The sequence below is a fragment of the Macaca mulatta genome, chromosome Y, assembly GCF_049350105.2.
Source record: "Macaca mulatta isolate MMU2019108-1 chromosome Y, T2T-MMU8v2.0, whole genome shotgun sequence".
Lineage (NCBI taxonomy): Eukaryota > Metazoa > Chordata > Mammalia > Primates > Cercopithecidae > Macaca > Macaca mulatta.
In genome coordinates, this window is record NC_133427.1 from 5018139 (window position 1) to 5033821 (window position 15683).

General features: G+C 39.3%; 1 protein-coding gene across 8 annotated transcripts in view; it reads left to right on the plus strand.

Moving 5' to 3' along the window:
• LOC106995406 (thymosin beta-4-like) overlaps positions 1–15683 on the plus strand; it is a 212177-nt gene that overhangs the window by 96721 nt on the left and 99773 nt on the right. The window contains exons 6-7 of one of the 8 annotated variants that reach the window (XR_013413257.1): positions 14181–14348; positions 14450–14632. The exons of the other annotated variants lie outside the window; for them this stretch is intronic. The gene's annotated coding sequence lies outside the window, so the exon portion shown is untranslated. The remainder of the gene's footprint in view (positions 1–14180; positions 14349–14449; positions 14633–15683) is intronic. 8 annotated transcript variants of the gene reach the window in all.

Sequence of the window (15683 nt, forward strand, 5' to 3'; positions counted from 1 at the left end):
ATAAAATAATAAATCATCAGTAGAAGGCTATTATATTTTGTCTGTGTATGTTGCCCGATGAGTTGTTTAGTCTCTTGAACGCTTTTATCCAGAATTTCTTGGTTAAATAAGATGAAGTGACAAGATGTTCATATTTATATCAAAATTCTTTCAGCTGGGAAGTGATGATTATGGGATCACAACATTATTGGAAATGAGCAATTAGAGTCTCTTGTAAATTAGGTAATGGCTGTAACTGGGCAAGAAAAAATAGAACACAAATTATGAAAACAAGGAGTGTGGTAGAAACGTATCCTGATGGCAAATGTGGTAGTGGAACAAAGGTAGGGGCACTTTTGTTTGTGTGGGCCATGCCATGGGAGCCAGAGAATTTTGGCTGTCTTCACAGATCTCAAGTCATAAATAGCAGAGGTCGAAGAATCATCTTTAAAACTACAGAGTAAAGAAAGGACTTCTTTCAACCGAGTCTTTTCAGAGCATAGCTACCAATGTGGGTAGGTTCATTTTCCATTTGTGTGGGGGTAGAAATGAATTCAAGCGTGCACTCTGTAAATCTTGTTGTCAGGCTCACTCTCCTTCCTTCCTTCCTCCCTCCCTCCCCCACTCCCTCCCTTCTTTCCTTCCTTCCTTCCTTTCTTCCCTTCTTTCTTCCCTCCCATCCTGCCCTTCCTGCCCTTCCCACCCTTCTCTTCCCTTCCCCTCCCTCCCTCCCTCCCTTCCTTCCCTTCTTCCCTCCATCCCTTTCCTTGTTTTCTTCCCTTCCTTTCTTCCTTATTCCTCCTTCCTTCCTTTCCTTCTTCCCTCACTCTATTCCTTCCTTCCTTCTTTTCTTTCTTTCCTTCTTTCTTCCTTCACTGTCTTCCCTCTTCATTCCCACCTTTCCCTCCCTCCCTCTTTCTTTCTCTTTTCCTTCCTTCCTTCCTTCCTTCCTTCCTTCCTTCCTTCCTTCCTTTCTTTCTTTCTTTCTTTCTTTCTTTCTTTCTTTCTTTCTTTCTTTCTTTCTTTCTTTCTTTCTTTCTTTCTTTCTTTCTTTCTTTCTCTCTCTCTTTCTTTCTTTCTTTTTCTTTCTTTCTTTCTCTTTCTCTCTCTTTCTTTCTTTCTCTCTCTTTCTTTCTTTATTTCTTTTTCTTTCTTTCTTTTTCTTTTCCTTTCTCTCTTTCTTTCTTTTCCCTCTCTCCCTTCCTCCCATCTCTTTTTCCCTCTATTCTTTTTTATCTTAAGGATTTTTTTATTATTATACTTTAAGTTCTGGGGTACATATGCAGAACATGAAATTTTATTACATAGGTATACACATCCCATGGTGGTTTGATGAACCCATCTACCCATCATCTACATTAGGTATTTCTGCTAAAGATATCCCTCCCCTAGCCTGCCAATTCCCTAAAGGCCTCGGTGTGTGATGTTCCCCTGTGTCCATGTGTTCTCATTGTTCAACTCCCAGTAATGAGTGAGAACATGTGGTGTTTGCTTTGCTGTTCTTGTGATAGTTTGCTGAGAATGATGTCTTCCAGCTTCATTTATGTCCTTGCAAAGGACATGAACTCATCCTTTTTTATGGCTGCATACTATTCTATAGGGTATATGTGCCACATTTTTTTATCCAGACTATCATTGATGGACATTTGGATTGGTTCCAAGTCTTTGCTATTGTGAATAGGGCTGCAATAAACATATGTGTGCATGTGTCTTTATAGTAGGATGATTTATAATCCTTTGGGTATATACCCAGTAATGGGATTGCTGGGTCAAATGGCAATTCTGGTTCTAGACTCTTGAGGAATCGCCACACTGTCTTCCACAATGGTTGAACTAATTTATGCTCCCACCAACAGTGTAAAAGCATTCCTATTTCTCCACATCATCTCTAGCGTCTGTTATTTCGTGACTTTTTAATGATTCTAACTGGTGTGAGATGCTGTCTCATTGTGGTTCTGATGTTCATTTCTTTAATGACAAGTGATCATTAGCTTTTTTTCATATGTTTGTTGGCTGCCGAAATGTTCTCTTTTGAGAAGTGTCTGTTTATATACTTTGCCCACTTTTTGATTTTTTTTCTTATAAATTTGTTTAAATTCTTTGTAGATTCTGGATGTTAAACCTTCATCAGATTGATAGCTTGCAAAATTTTTCTTCCATTCTGTACATTGCCTGTTCATGCTGATGATAGTTTATTTTGCTGTGCAGAAGCTCTTTAGTTTAATTAGATCCCATTTGTCAATTTTGGCTTCTGTTGCCATTGCTTTTGATATTTTAAACATGAAGACTTTCCCTATGCCTATACCCTGAATGGTATTGCCTAGGTTTTCTTCAAGGACTTTTATGATTTTGAGACATATATTTAAGTCTTATATCTATCTTAACTTTTGTGTAAGGTGTAAGGAAGGGGTCCAGTTTCAGTTTTCTGCATATGGCCAGCCAGTTTTCCCAACACCATTTATTAAATAAGAAATATTCACCCCATTTCTTGTTTGTGTCGGGTTTGTCAAAGATCAGATGGTTGTAGATGTTTGGTGGTGTTTCTGAGGCCTCCAATCTGTTCCATTGGTGTAAGTATCTGTTTTGGTACCATTGCCATGCTGTTTTGGTTACTGTAGCCTAGTATAGTTTGGTTACTGTAGCCTATTATAGTTTGAAGTCAGGTAGCATGATGTCTCCAGCTTTGTTCTTTTTGCTTAGGATTGTCTTGTCTATGCAGACTCTTTTTTGGTTCCATATGAAGTTTTAAGTAGTTTTTTCCAATTCTGTGAAGAAAGTCAGTGGTAGCTTGATGATGATAGCATTGATTCTATAAATTACTTTGGGCTATATGGCCATTTTCACAATATTGGTTCTTCCTATCCATGAACATGGAATGTTTTTCCCTTTGCTTGTGTCCTCCCTATTTCCTTGAGCAGTGATTTCTAGTACTTCTTGAAGAGGTCCTTCACAGACTTTGTAAGTTGTGTTCCTAAGTATTTTATTCTCTTTGTAGCAATTGTGAATGGGAGTTTACTCATGACTTGGCTCTCTGTTTGTCTGTTATTGGTGTATAGGAAAGCTTGTGATTTTTGCACATTGATTTTGTATCCTGAAATTTGCTGAAGTTGCTTATCAGCTTAAGGAGAGTTTGGGCTGAGATGATGGGGTTTTCTAAATATACAATCATGTCATCTGTAAACAGAGACAATTTGGCTTCCTCTCTTCCTAATTGAATACTTTTATTTCTTTTGTTTGCCTCATTGCCCTGGCCAGAACTTCCAATACTATGTTGAATAGGAGTGGTGAGAGAGGACATCTTTGTCTTGTGCTGGTTTTCAAAGGGAATGCCTTCAGTTTTTGCCCATTCAGTATGATATTGGCTTTGGGTTTTTCACAAATAGCTCTTATTGTTTTGAGATATGTTCAACTGATAACTAGTTTATTGAGAATTTTTATCGTGAAGGGTTTTGAATTTTGTCAAAGGCCTTTTCTGCATCTATTGAGATAATCATATCATTTTTTTCATTGGTTCTGTTTATGTGATGGATTATGTATATGGATTTGTGTATGTTGATCTAGGCTTGCAACCCAGGTATGATTCTGAGTTGATCATGGTGAATAAACTTGTTGATGTGCTGCTGTATTTGGTTTCCAGTATTTTGTTGAGGATTTTGCATCGATGTTCATCAGGGATATTGGCCTGAAATTTCCTTTTTTGTTTTGTGTCTGCCAGGTTTTGGTATCAGGGTGATGCTGGCCTCATTAAATGAGTTAGGGAGGATTCCCTCTTAAATTGTTTGGAATAATTTCAGAAGGAATGGTATCACCTCCTCTTTGTATTTTGGTAGAATTTGTTTGTGAATTCATCTGATCCTGACCTTTTTTGGTTGGTAGGCTATTAATTACTACTTCAATTCCAGAACTTGTTTTGGTCTATTCAAGGATTCAACTTCTTCCTGGTTTACAGTTGGAAGAGTGTATGCATCCAGGAATTATCCATTTCTTATAGATTTTGTAGTTTATTTGCATGGAGTTGTTTATAGTATTCTCTGATGGTAGTTTGTATATCTGTGGGATCAATGATGATATCCCCTTTATCATTTTTAGTGTATCTATTTGATTCTTCTCTCTTTTCTTCTTTATTAATCTGGCTTAGCAGTCTGTCTATTTTGTTGACCTTTTCAAAAAACCAGTACCTGGATTCATGGATTTTCTGAAGGGTTTTTCATGTCTGTGTCTCATTCAGTTCTGCTCCAATATTAATTATTTCTTGTCTTCTGCTAGCTTTTGAATTTGTTTGCTGTTGCTTCTCTAATTCTTTAAATTTTGATGTTAAGGTGTCAATTTTAGATCTTGCCTGCCTTTTCTTGTCGCCCTTTAGTGTTAAAAATTTCCCTCTACACACTGCTTTAAATGTGTCCCAGAGATTCTGGTACATTGTGTCTTTTATTTTTATTTTATTTTATTATTATTATTTTTTGAGATGGAGTCTTGCTCTGTCACTCAGGCTGGAGTGCAGTGGCACCATCTCTGCTCATTGGAAACTCTGCTTCCCGGGTTCATGCCATTCTCCTGCCTCAGCCTCCCGAGTAGCTGGGACTACAGGCACCCACCACAATGCCTGGCTAATTTTTTGTATTTTTAGTAGAGATGGGGTTTCACTGTGTTAGCCAGGATGGTCTCAATCTCCTGACCTTGTGATCTGCCTGCCTTGGCCTCCCAAAGTGGTGGGATTACAGGCGTGAGCCACCATGCCCAGCCACGTTGTGTCTTTATTCTTATCAGTTTCAAAGAACATCTTGATTTCTGCCTTCATTTCATTATGTACCCAGTAGTCATTCAGGAGCAGGTTGTTCAGTTTCTATGTAGTTGTGCGGTTTTGAGTGAGTTTCTTAATCCTGAGTTCTAATTTGATTGCACTGTGGCCTGAGAGACTGACTGTTATGATTTCCATTCTTTTGCATTTGCTGAGGAGTGTTTTACTTCCAATTATGTGACCAAGTTTAGAATAAGTATGATGTAGTGCTGAGAAGAATGTATATTCTGTTGATTTGGGGTGGAGAGCTCTGTAGATGTATATTGGGTCTGGTTGGTCCAGAGTTGAGTTCAAGCCTTGAAAATCCTTGTTCATTCTCTGTTTGTTGATCTAATATTGACAGTTGGGTGTTAAAGTATCCCACTATAATTGTGCAGGAATGCTGAGACCAGCTCCATTGGGGAGACCCTAACCCAACCGTGCTAGAGGAATTAAAGACACATACACAGAAATATAGAGGTGTGAAGTGGGAAATCAGGGGTCTCACTGCCTTCGGAGTTGAGAGGTCTGAACAGAGATTTACCGACATATTTATTAACAGCAAACCAGTCATTAGCATTGTTTCTATAGATATTAAATTAACTGAAAGTATCCCTTATAGGAAACTAAAGGTTGGGCTAGTTAACTGCAGCAGGAACATGCCTTTAAGGCATAGATGACTCATGCTGTTGTTTTTGGCTTAAAATGCCTTTAAGCAGTTTTCCAACCTGGGAGGGCCAGGTTTTTCTTGCCCTCATTCTTAAACCCACAACCTTCCAGCGTGGGCATTAGAGCCATTATGAACATGTTACAATGCTGCAGAGTCTTGGGGCCAGTTTATGGCTAGATTTTGGGGGGCTTGCTCCCAACATGGGAGTCTAAGTCTCTTTGTAGGTCTCTCAGTATTTGCTTTATGAGTCTGGGTGCTCCTGTGCAGGCTAATCACCCAACTGTGTAGGGTACAAATATATTTAGGATTGCTAGCTCTTCTTGTTTCATTGATCCCTTTACCATTATGTAATGCCCTTAATTTTCTCTTTAGATCTTTGTTAATTTAAAATCTGTTTCATCAGAGATTAGGATTGCAACTCCTGCTTTTTTTTTTTTTTTCTTTCCATTTGCTTGGTAAATATTCCTGCATCCCTTTATTTTGAACCTATGTGTGTTTTGCATGGAGATGGGTCTCCTGAATACAGTGCACTGATAGGTCTTGGCTCTCTAATTTGCCATCTATGTCTTTTAATTGGGCCATTTAGCCCATTGACATTTAAAGGTAATATTGTTCTGTGTAAATTTGATCGTGTCATTCTGATGCTTGCTGGTTATTTTGCCCAGTAGTTGATGCAGTTGCTTCATAGTGTAGATGGTCTTTACAATTTGGTATGTTTTTTGTAGTGGTTGGTACCAGTTGTTCCTTTCTATGTTTAGTGCTTCCTTCAGGAGCTTTTGTAAGGGAGATCTGGTGGTGGCAAAATCTATAAACATTTTCTTGTTTGTAAAGGATTTTATTTCTTTTTGATTTATGAAGCTTATTTTGGCTGGGTATGAAATTCTGAATTGAAAGTTCTTTTGTTTAAGAATGTGAATATTGGCCCCCACTCTCCTCTGGCTTGTAGGGTTTCTGCAGACAGATCACTGTTAGCCTGATGGGCTTCTGTTTATGGGTAACTGGACTTTTCTCTCTGACTGCCCTTAACATGTTTTCCTTCATTTCGACCATGGTGAATCTGGTGATTATTTGTCTTGGGGTTGTTCTTCTCAAGAAGTATCTTTGTGGTGTTCTCTGTATATTTGGATGTTGGCCTGTCTTGCTAGGTTGGGGAAATTCCCCTGCATAATATACTGAGGAATGTTTTCCAACTTGATTACAGTCTCCTTGTCACTTTCAGATACACCAATCAAACATAGAGTTGGTCTTTTCACATACTCCCATATTTTTTGGAGGCTTTGTTCACTTCTTCTTATTCTTTTTTCTCTAATCTTGTCCTCTTGCTTTATTTCATTAAGTTAATCTTCCATTTCTGTTATCGTTTCTCCTGCTTGATTGACTTGGCTATTGATACTTGTGTATGCTTCATGAAGTTCTCATGCTGTGTTTTTCAGCTCCATCAGGTCATTTACGTCCTTCTCTAAATTATTTATTCTAGTTAGCAATTTGTCTAACCTTTTTCAATGTTCTTAGCTTTCTTGCATTGGGTTAGAACATGCCCCCTTTAGCTCAGAGGAGTTTGTTATTACCCACCTTCTGAAGCCTACTCCTGTCAATTCATCAAATTTATTCTTCATCCAGTTTTGTTCCCTTGCTGGTGAGGATTTGAGATCCTTTTTAGGAGAAGAGACATTCTGGTTTTTGGAATTTTCAGCCTTTTGGGACTGGTTTCTACTACTCTTTGTGGATTTATTTACCTTTGGTCTTTGATGTTGGTGACCTTTGGATGGGGTCTTTAAATGGATGTGTTACTCTTTTTTTTAGTTTTCCTTCTAACATTCAGGCCCTTCTGCTGCAGGTGTGCTGGAGTTTGCTGGAGGTCTCCTCCACACCCTGTATGACTGGGAATCATCTGCGGAGGCTGCGGAACAGCAAAGATTGCTGCCTGTTCCTTCCTCTGGAATATTTGTCCCAGAGAGGCACCTGCCAGATGCCAGCCAGAGCTGTCCTGTATGAGGTGTCTGTTGGCACCTACTGAAAGGTTTCTCCCAGTCATGATACAAGGGGGTCAGGGATCTGCTTGAGGAGGCAGTTGGAGCCTTAACATAGCTCAAATGCTGTGCTGGGTGATCTGCTACTCTCTTTGGAGCCATGAACCAGGGACAGTTAAATCTGCTGAAGCTGCACCCACAGCCACCTCTTCCCCCAGGTGCTCTGTCCCAGGAAGATGGGGTTTTCATCTATACATCCCTAACTAGGGCTGCTGCCTTTTTTTCAGAGATGCCCTTCCCAGAGAGGGGAAGCCTGGCAGTCTGGCCACAGTGGCCTTGCTGAGCTGTGGTGGGCTCCGCCCAGTTAGCTGGTGGCTTTCCTTATACTGTGAGAGTAAATGTGCCTACTCAAGCCTCAGCAATGGTGGACATCCCTGAATTTCTCCTATTTAAACCCTGCATTTTCTCCAATCTGTTATCACACAGGAATGTACACATTGACACCAACTGAGTTATTGCTATTAATACAATGAACATAGCATCGACAGAGTGGCCTTTCCATTATCATTAAATAAGCCAGAAGCCATTCATTACACCTCTCTGTGCTTAAAATTTTCATCTGGGACTCTCACGACTTAAGGCAGAGAGGAAGTCTTTCATGGAAATCAACATAAACATTTACTACCCATAAGAATGAAGAGAAATTTGCTGTTTGTTAGAAAATTGGGCTCATGTAAACTGTCTAACTAAATGATACTCATTTTAACTCATTCCAAATTACTAATTCTGCGTCATATTCCACGTAAGGAACACTGTTTGCAGGGAGAACTGTGAGAACCGCAGGAGCCAGGACAAGCCCTGAACTGTGCAGGTAGAGATCATTTAAGAGTTCAGCTGCTTGCAGATGCACCCAGATTCAGCCTTCTGCAGACTTCTCTCCTGATGCTGGAAGGGGTCCTTGTGGAGAGGAGAAGCAAGTTCCTGAGATCTTCCTTGGGGACGCAGCTTATCTGGCTTCAGCTTGCTGAGGAAGGTCTTTTGATGGCTGCAAGTCTCCCAGTTCTCACAACTGAATGGTTGAACTTGGTCAGTCGCAGATGAATGAACAGCGTTTCCCAAGAGAAACCTCACAGTGGCTTCGAGACTATTAAGCTGTGAAGATTCATGCTTCTGTGTTTGGAAGTGTGTGTTCAGCAACTTTTCCTCGGGGAAGTGGGGGGCAGGCATTCGAGGTTGGCTTTTTACATCTGACTGTATGCACATTTTCCCTTTTTGTATGAGGAAATAATGCCTGTACTAAGGATAACCCTCCCGTCCTCCTAAATCCTTCCACAAAAAGATACTTATTAAGGCTGGCATTCTGAAGAACTAAATGCTTCTTTAACTTTACTTCATCTGCTTCAGTGAGCACAGTGTACCGACTCTGGGGAATTCACATTACGGCCGGCAAGCGGCCCTTCTCTATTCTCTAGGGGCTCTTTGGGCACAGAAATAATCCCTTCCTAGAATCTTTTGAAAAAGCAACTGAACTATGCAGGCTAATCAATTGTAAATCTTAGCCGTCTTGGATGAAGCAGCACCGAAAAGTCCCCTGATGACTGGGAAGCCCTGTTGTGGAGGCCCTTCAAAACCAGCTGTTCCAAGACCCAAGGCAAATTTGCCGCAAGGGCAATTTTCTGCTGTATTTTCATGTTTCTGAATGTTGCCCTATTTCCCACATGTGTCCTGTGCATCCTGTGCCTGTCACCCTATTTTGTTTTGAGGCAGAAAGGCAATAACCTTCCTTAGAACTTTTGTTTTCTGGTTGATAATGGCCATATTATAAACAGGCCATATTATAAGCTCAGATAGAATAAATACATGGGGAGGGTTTTCTATATTTCTTCTGAGTCATTTTCTGTGCAGTCCTAGCATAGTATTTGTCAGGAAAAAGTAGCATAGATCAGAAGGGTGACATCTCCCAGCCTTTGTGTGCACTGTTGTGAAACCCCCAGTGTTATAACATTAGCTGTCACTCTGCTGACAGGTTACCTCCTGATCCGGACAAAGGCAACAGTAGTTTGCCTGCATTCTGCTTGGACTTGCAGGATATTGTCAGTCATGCATTCGCAGCAGCAGCATAAATCAAGCCTTAAGATGATTTAAAGACTAGAATTGAAGCCTCTCTTTCACAATCACCATAATCTAAAGGAGATTGGGCCAATGGCTTACTCTCTGGTATTTGGGAGGCAGAGCAATAATTATATTTTTGGCCAAGGAAATACTTCTTCTTTTGTTGCCTGGTTTCTGTAACACATGTAGAACTTTGCAGTTTTCCTGTCCTGACTTCTAGATTCAACTTTTTACTGGCCATTTCTGATTTAAGATCCTATCTAAATCCTTGACATTGATGTGTCCTGATTTAATCAGATGTCTTCTACCATTTGAGTGAGAAGCACAATAGAGTTTGGTCTTTCGGCACCAGTGTTGAAGGCTGAAGGGATTCACTAGCTCTATCACCTGGGCCAAGTTACTGATTAATGCTCCCCAAACCTGTATTTCTCTCTGGAATTATTAATATTAATTGATAGATTAATATATCTCAAGCATCCGAGCTAAAAATCTCAAAATCCTCCATTGATCCTCGTCCTTTACCTTTCTATCTACTTGTCTGCAAAGTGCTTCTGATAAATCTCTCAGACTGTTTGGCTATCCCCTCTGATGTCACTGAAGCATATACTGTCCCTAAAATGTGGTAATCCCATAGCCCCAATTTTTCTTCCCACTTTTGCTCTTCATAGCTCCGAAGATCTTAGAGGTTCTGAATCTCAAACTTTAGCGTACTCAAAGATCTCCTGGTGGGCTTGTTCAAATGCGGATTCCCTGGCCCCAGCTCCATAGAGTCTGATGTGGTGTATCTGGGCTGGGGACTGAGAGTCTGCATTTCTAAGAAGATACCAGTAGATACGGGTCCATGATAGTCCTAACCTACAGGATCACATATAATTTTTGGCACATTTTCCAGCATCCTTCATATTGAGTCTCCATCTAACTTTCCAGATGACTCTGCTCTTTTGTTTGTGTGTATTTTCTCAGGGTTCATTTTGTCATTCTCATTCGACAATTTTCCCAGACTCCTCAGCCTGTCACATTCTTCCATACCTCTTTGCGTTTGCTTGTAGTAATTTGGAGAGATAATACAGCGTGGGAATTAAGAGAAAGTGGCAAGCCTGTGACTACTAAAATAGTTGAGAAAATAATCAACACATTGTGGCCTCTCTCCTTAGGGGCTGTGTGATCTTGGGCAAGTGATTTTGTTTTCTATGCCTTGATTTTAATATCTGAAGAAAAATGGAGCAGATTATAATAGGGGCTACCATGCAGATTCTTGTGGTGATTAGATGGCTTAAGGCATCCCACAGATCTTGAACAGCCATATAGCATGTGTTAACTCTTTTTGTTGTCTTCTTTACACTTGTTCCTTTACCTGTTACTTTAGACCCATATATCTATATATTTTTTTATTTTTTGCTCTGAAATTCTCCTTTTCTGACAAAGGCCAGATCTTTTTTTTTTCTCTCTGCAGATTTCTCTGCTGTTTACCTTTCTTTAGTCCCAGGACCAGTTGATGAATCCTTCCTGCCTGTTAGCAAGATGCTATATTGATGCTTGCATTCATTGTCTTGTAGTTTTTGCCTTATGTATATTTTGCAGGTAGAGCCTGAAATTCTTGATTCTTGGAAATTCAGTACCCCAATTCTGCCTTCTTAGTTCACTTTTCTTTCTTTCTTTTCTTTTCTTTTTTTTTTTTTTTGAAACAGAGTCTTGCTCTGCCACCCAGGCTGGAGTGCAGTGGCACAATCCCGGCTCACTGCAGGCTCCTGGGTTTACGCCATTCTCCTGCCTCAGCCTCCCGAGTAGCTGGGACTACAGGCACCCACCACCGCACCCAGCTAATTTTTTGTATTTTTAGTAGAGATGGGGTTTCACCATGTTAGCCAGGATGGTCTTGGTCTCCTGACCTTGTGATCCACTCACCTTGGCCTCCCAAAGTGCTGGGATTTTAGGTGTGAGCCACTGCGCCTGGCTGCATTTGTTAAGTTTTAAACAGATGCCATCCATATGCCTGACCTCATGCTTGTAAAGAGTTCATTTAGCTGATGGAGTGCTGTATGGGGAGTGGATTGGACAAAAGTTCAGTCATCTAAAGCAGAAATCTTAAATTCTATGCTCTCGGAAGTATACTTCCCTATCAATGTGATTCTGTCACTTCCTTATATTAGGAGTGATTTGACATTTTTATTACTTCAGGATTTTCCCCAAATATGCTGGTAGTAACTTTGGCTTGATCTTAGGCCAGTATCTTAATATCTTACATTTGGTTAGGATTTATAGTTTGCAAAGAATTATCACATAAATGAATACCCTTTGCTTTTAAAGCATCTTTCTGAGATGGGACTGGAAAATATTAACTCTTCTTGATTATTACACAAAATGCTGGATAGAGTGACCCTCTCAAAGTCCCGCGGCTAATAAGATATGGGGACCATACAATGGGCCTTGCTGTCCTTGGGGACTTTGAAAGAAGAGTCTTACGTAAAAAACCTAGAAGACAGGAGGCAGACTGCATATTACTTGGGGAAAGTGTGAAAAGGGAGAAATTTTATTCCAGGTATGGTTCTCCTTTCTTTTGGTAGTGTGGCCATGAGGAAGAGAAAAAAGAGGAAAGTCAGGTTTTGAGAGGCTGGGCAGTCTTTCAGACAACAGATGTAGCTATATTCTCTTGAAAGCACATAAATATTCATTTTCACATTTTACTGGTTTGTATTGATACTAATTTACTTTGTCCTATATAAAATTGCTAGGTGGTTACACTTGTATACTGATGGAAAAACTTTCCCTTTACCCATGTAGGGTTCTGTTAGGGCCGGTAAATTTAATTCACAAAAGATATATTAACAGGAAAAAAAGGTAAAAAAAAAATCTTATTAGATGACAATATTTTCACATGCACAGGGACTTCACAGAAAAGAAATAAAAACTCAAGGAATTGGTTAGACCTAGAAGTTTATATACCATTTTAATGAAGGGCAATACATTGTGGAGAAGAGAATAGACAAAGAAAAGGGGGTTTGGGGCCCCGGGGAGTAAATTGTGGGGAAGTGACCTAGAAATATATGGCAGATAAGGCTTGTTTACTAAGGCTTGTTATGCAGATGAGTTATTTTTCTCTTCCTGGTATGGGAGAAGGGAATCTTTTTACAAATGGAAACTTTTATTACATTTACAAAGGGAAACTTATACCTGCTTTTAGGCAGAAATGGGGAAGGCAGAGAGTTCTTCCTGCATCTACTGCCTCTCAGTTGCTCTCAGCTCAAAATAATCCTTATGCCAAGGTAGCATATTTTGGAATGGCATATTCTGATACTTCTCACTAGGAAATCTATACCATACATAACCTGATCACTTGAGAATTGATTAGTGTTCAGTGTTAGAGTGAAAGAATGACGGGAAGGAGATTACTGGACATGACCTGAGGGCAGTGTTCTCAGTGTGGAAGGTGAAATGAGCAGGTGCCTCCATGTCACTTAAGTTGTATAAAATAGGAGAAATAAGCAGAGTTGATTAGATTGACTTATGTCTTCCTGGGATATCATCTAATCGACAACACTAAAACGTTTCCTCACCAACAAAAACTTCCTGGTTCAAAATTTTTATTATAGTTGTCTATTTGGAAATTTAATTTAAAGAAATATCATTGAAGTATGTTGAAGAAAGTATTTTATGACCGCTACTTTTTATTAAACAGCTTTTCTTTTATTATAAAAGTAACATTTTTATTTTTATTGTGGTAAACACACACACACACTCACAACATAAAGAGATATGATCACAGGACATTGCACTCCAGCCTGGGTGAGAGTGAGGCCCTGTCTCTAAAAATAATTAAATAATTTAAAAATTAAAAATTTACCACGAGAGCCAATTTTGAATGTACAGTTAAGTAGAGTTAAGTGTATTCCCGTTATTATGCAACAGATCTCTGGAACTTTTTCATCTTACCAAACTAAAACACTATACTCATGAAATAACAACTTCTCATTTCCTCCTCTCATCCCCTGGCAACCACCAGTCGACTTTCTGATTTTATGAATTTGACTATAGAAATAACCTTTTTGAAGGATAAGATTTTTTTTTTTTTTTGGCAAAAGTACTTATATTTATAAGCATAGATAATTTAAAAATGTGAGGCCAGCACTTTGGGAGGCCAAGGTGGGTGGATCACCTGAGGTCAGGAGTTCAAGACCGGCCTGACCAACACGGTGAAACCCCGTCTCTACGAAAAATACAAAAATTAGCTGGGTATGGTGGCAGAAGAATTGCTTGAACCCAGGAAGCGGAGGTTAAAGTGAGTCAAGATTGTGCCTTTGTACTCCAGCCTGGGCGACAGAGCAAGACTCCACCTCAAAAAAAAAAAAAAAAAAAAGTGCGAAACATTTAACCGTGTGTCTCCAGAAACCTAAGAATTTCAGTACGCCTACTTATAGGGACTCCTGTAAAGAAAATCAGTATAGTTTTTCTTACCCTTACCTTTATAGTATATGTAATATTATTTTGTTTCTTAAAGTAGCAATTTAGAAACCAAATAAATGTCTGGAACTATTTACTTTGTTTACTATTATTATGCCTATCATTAAGCTTTTGCTAAGTTATGCTATGGTAACAAGCAGTTTCCAAACTTCACTTTATTTTACTTTTTCTCATATACATATAAGGTATAATTTATGCTAATTTTTATGGTCAGGGAAGAAAAATGGCAGAACTTTGGGAAAACTCTTAAAAATTCTGCTGAAATGTGGCACTTGCAGCTTCTCATATTCCACTGGTCAAGCAAGTCACAGAGCCAAGAGTGACATCAATAAGACACAGAAGTATATATAGTAATGGTCATAGATACAGTATCCTCTTCCAGGTAAGGCAGAAAATATTTGGGATTCACACATGCAATTTACCTTACCAGGCAAATCACTTGTAATGGTGAAATATTATTTTTAATCATGAACATTTTCATAGGTCTGCAAATAATGGCAGCAATAGGAAATGCTTCAATTCATTTATGTACTGAGAATCTGAAATGAAAATCAACATACAGGAAGAATGACTTTTGCATCCTATCTAAGCCATCACTTATTTAAGATGTTGAAAACAATATTTTCTTGCACTAATGTGAGCATGGTACTCCCTAATTTAGGACTGGTAAGTGCAACCTAACTGGATAAAATGGTGTCTATTCATTGTGTGAAAATTCACATACGTATATTATATGCATCACAATCTGCTAGAAATTTTTTTTCTGCACCTAAACTTTTGAATTACTTTACATATTACTCTGCTTAATGTCTTGGCTTTATTAATTGGTTCAGCCAATCAACTCTCTGACTTTGTCTGTATCTCCTCCCTTACTTTCCACTTGTTTTCTCAGTTAGAGAATTTTATAGAGGTTTATATGTGTGAGATTCATGCTTTAGATTAGTAATTTAAAAATCTGCCCCAAAACATTTGCCATTTTTAGCTGTTTTTGCTATTATAGATCACAAATTACTGGTGCCAGGCCACACAACATAATATGATACACCTTTGTGCTCAGACCTGCATTTGAGGGACGACTGACCTAGACCAAATTTCTTGAAACCTTAAAGTGCATCACCTGGAGATCTTGTGCAAATGCAGATTCAAATTCAGCCATCTGTGTGAGTCTGAAGGCTTTGCATTTCCAACAAGGTCCCAGGTGATCTGAGGCCACAGGGTCCAAGAACCACATTTTGAGTAGCAAGTCTAACTGACAGAATTGTGAATACTGAAGCTCATGGGTGTGGCACCTTATCTACAACTACGTTACTAATTAGACGTGAAGGTCCTCCTGACACATGGCTGAGTGAACGTTCCATCCTACTGTGTGTAGCCACTGTTGTTTATTTAGTTTTGTTCCTAATGGAAATTATTCTGTGCCTCAAGCCAGGAGTTTATTTGACTTCACCACAAGCTAAAATTCCTTCAGAGAAGCTGGGTTCCAGGATCTTAAAATTAAAGGAGACAATGTTTCCAGCACAGAAATTTATTTATGTTGGTGGGGATAAGTCTCTGGATAGGTAGCAGTTTGTTCATCTATCAGAAAAGTCCCTTGGACGTGGCCCCAAGAGAAATGGAATGTTTTAAACTATTGCAGGTGGGCACAGGAGCAAAGAGGGAGTGTCTTTAAGCACAATACCTACAGCAATGGAATGCTGGCTCTTCTCTGATTTACTCT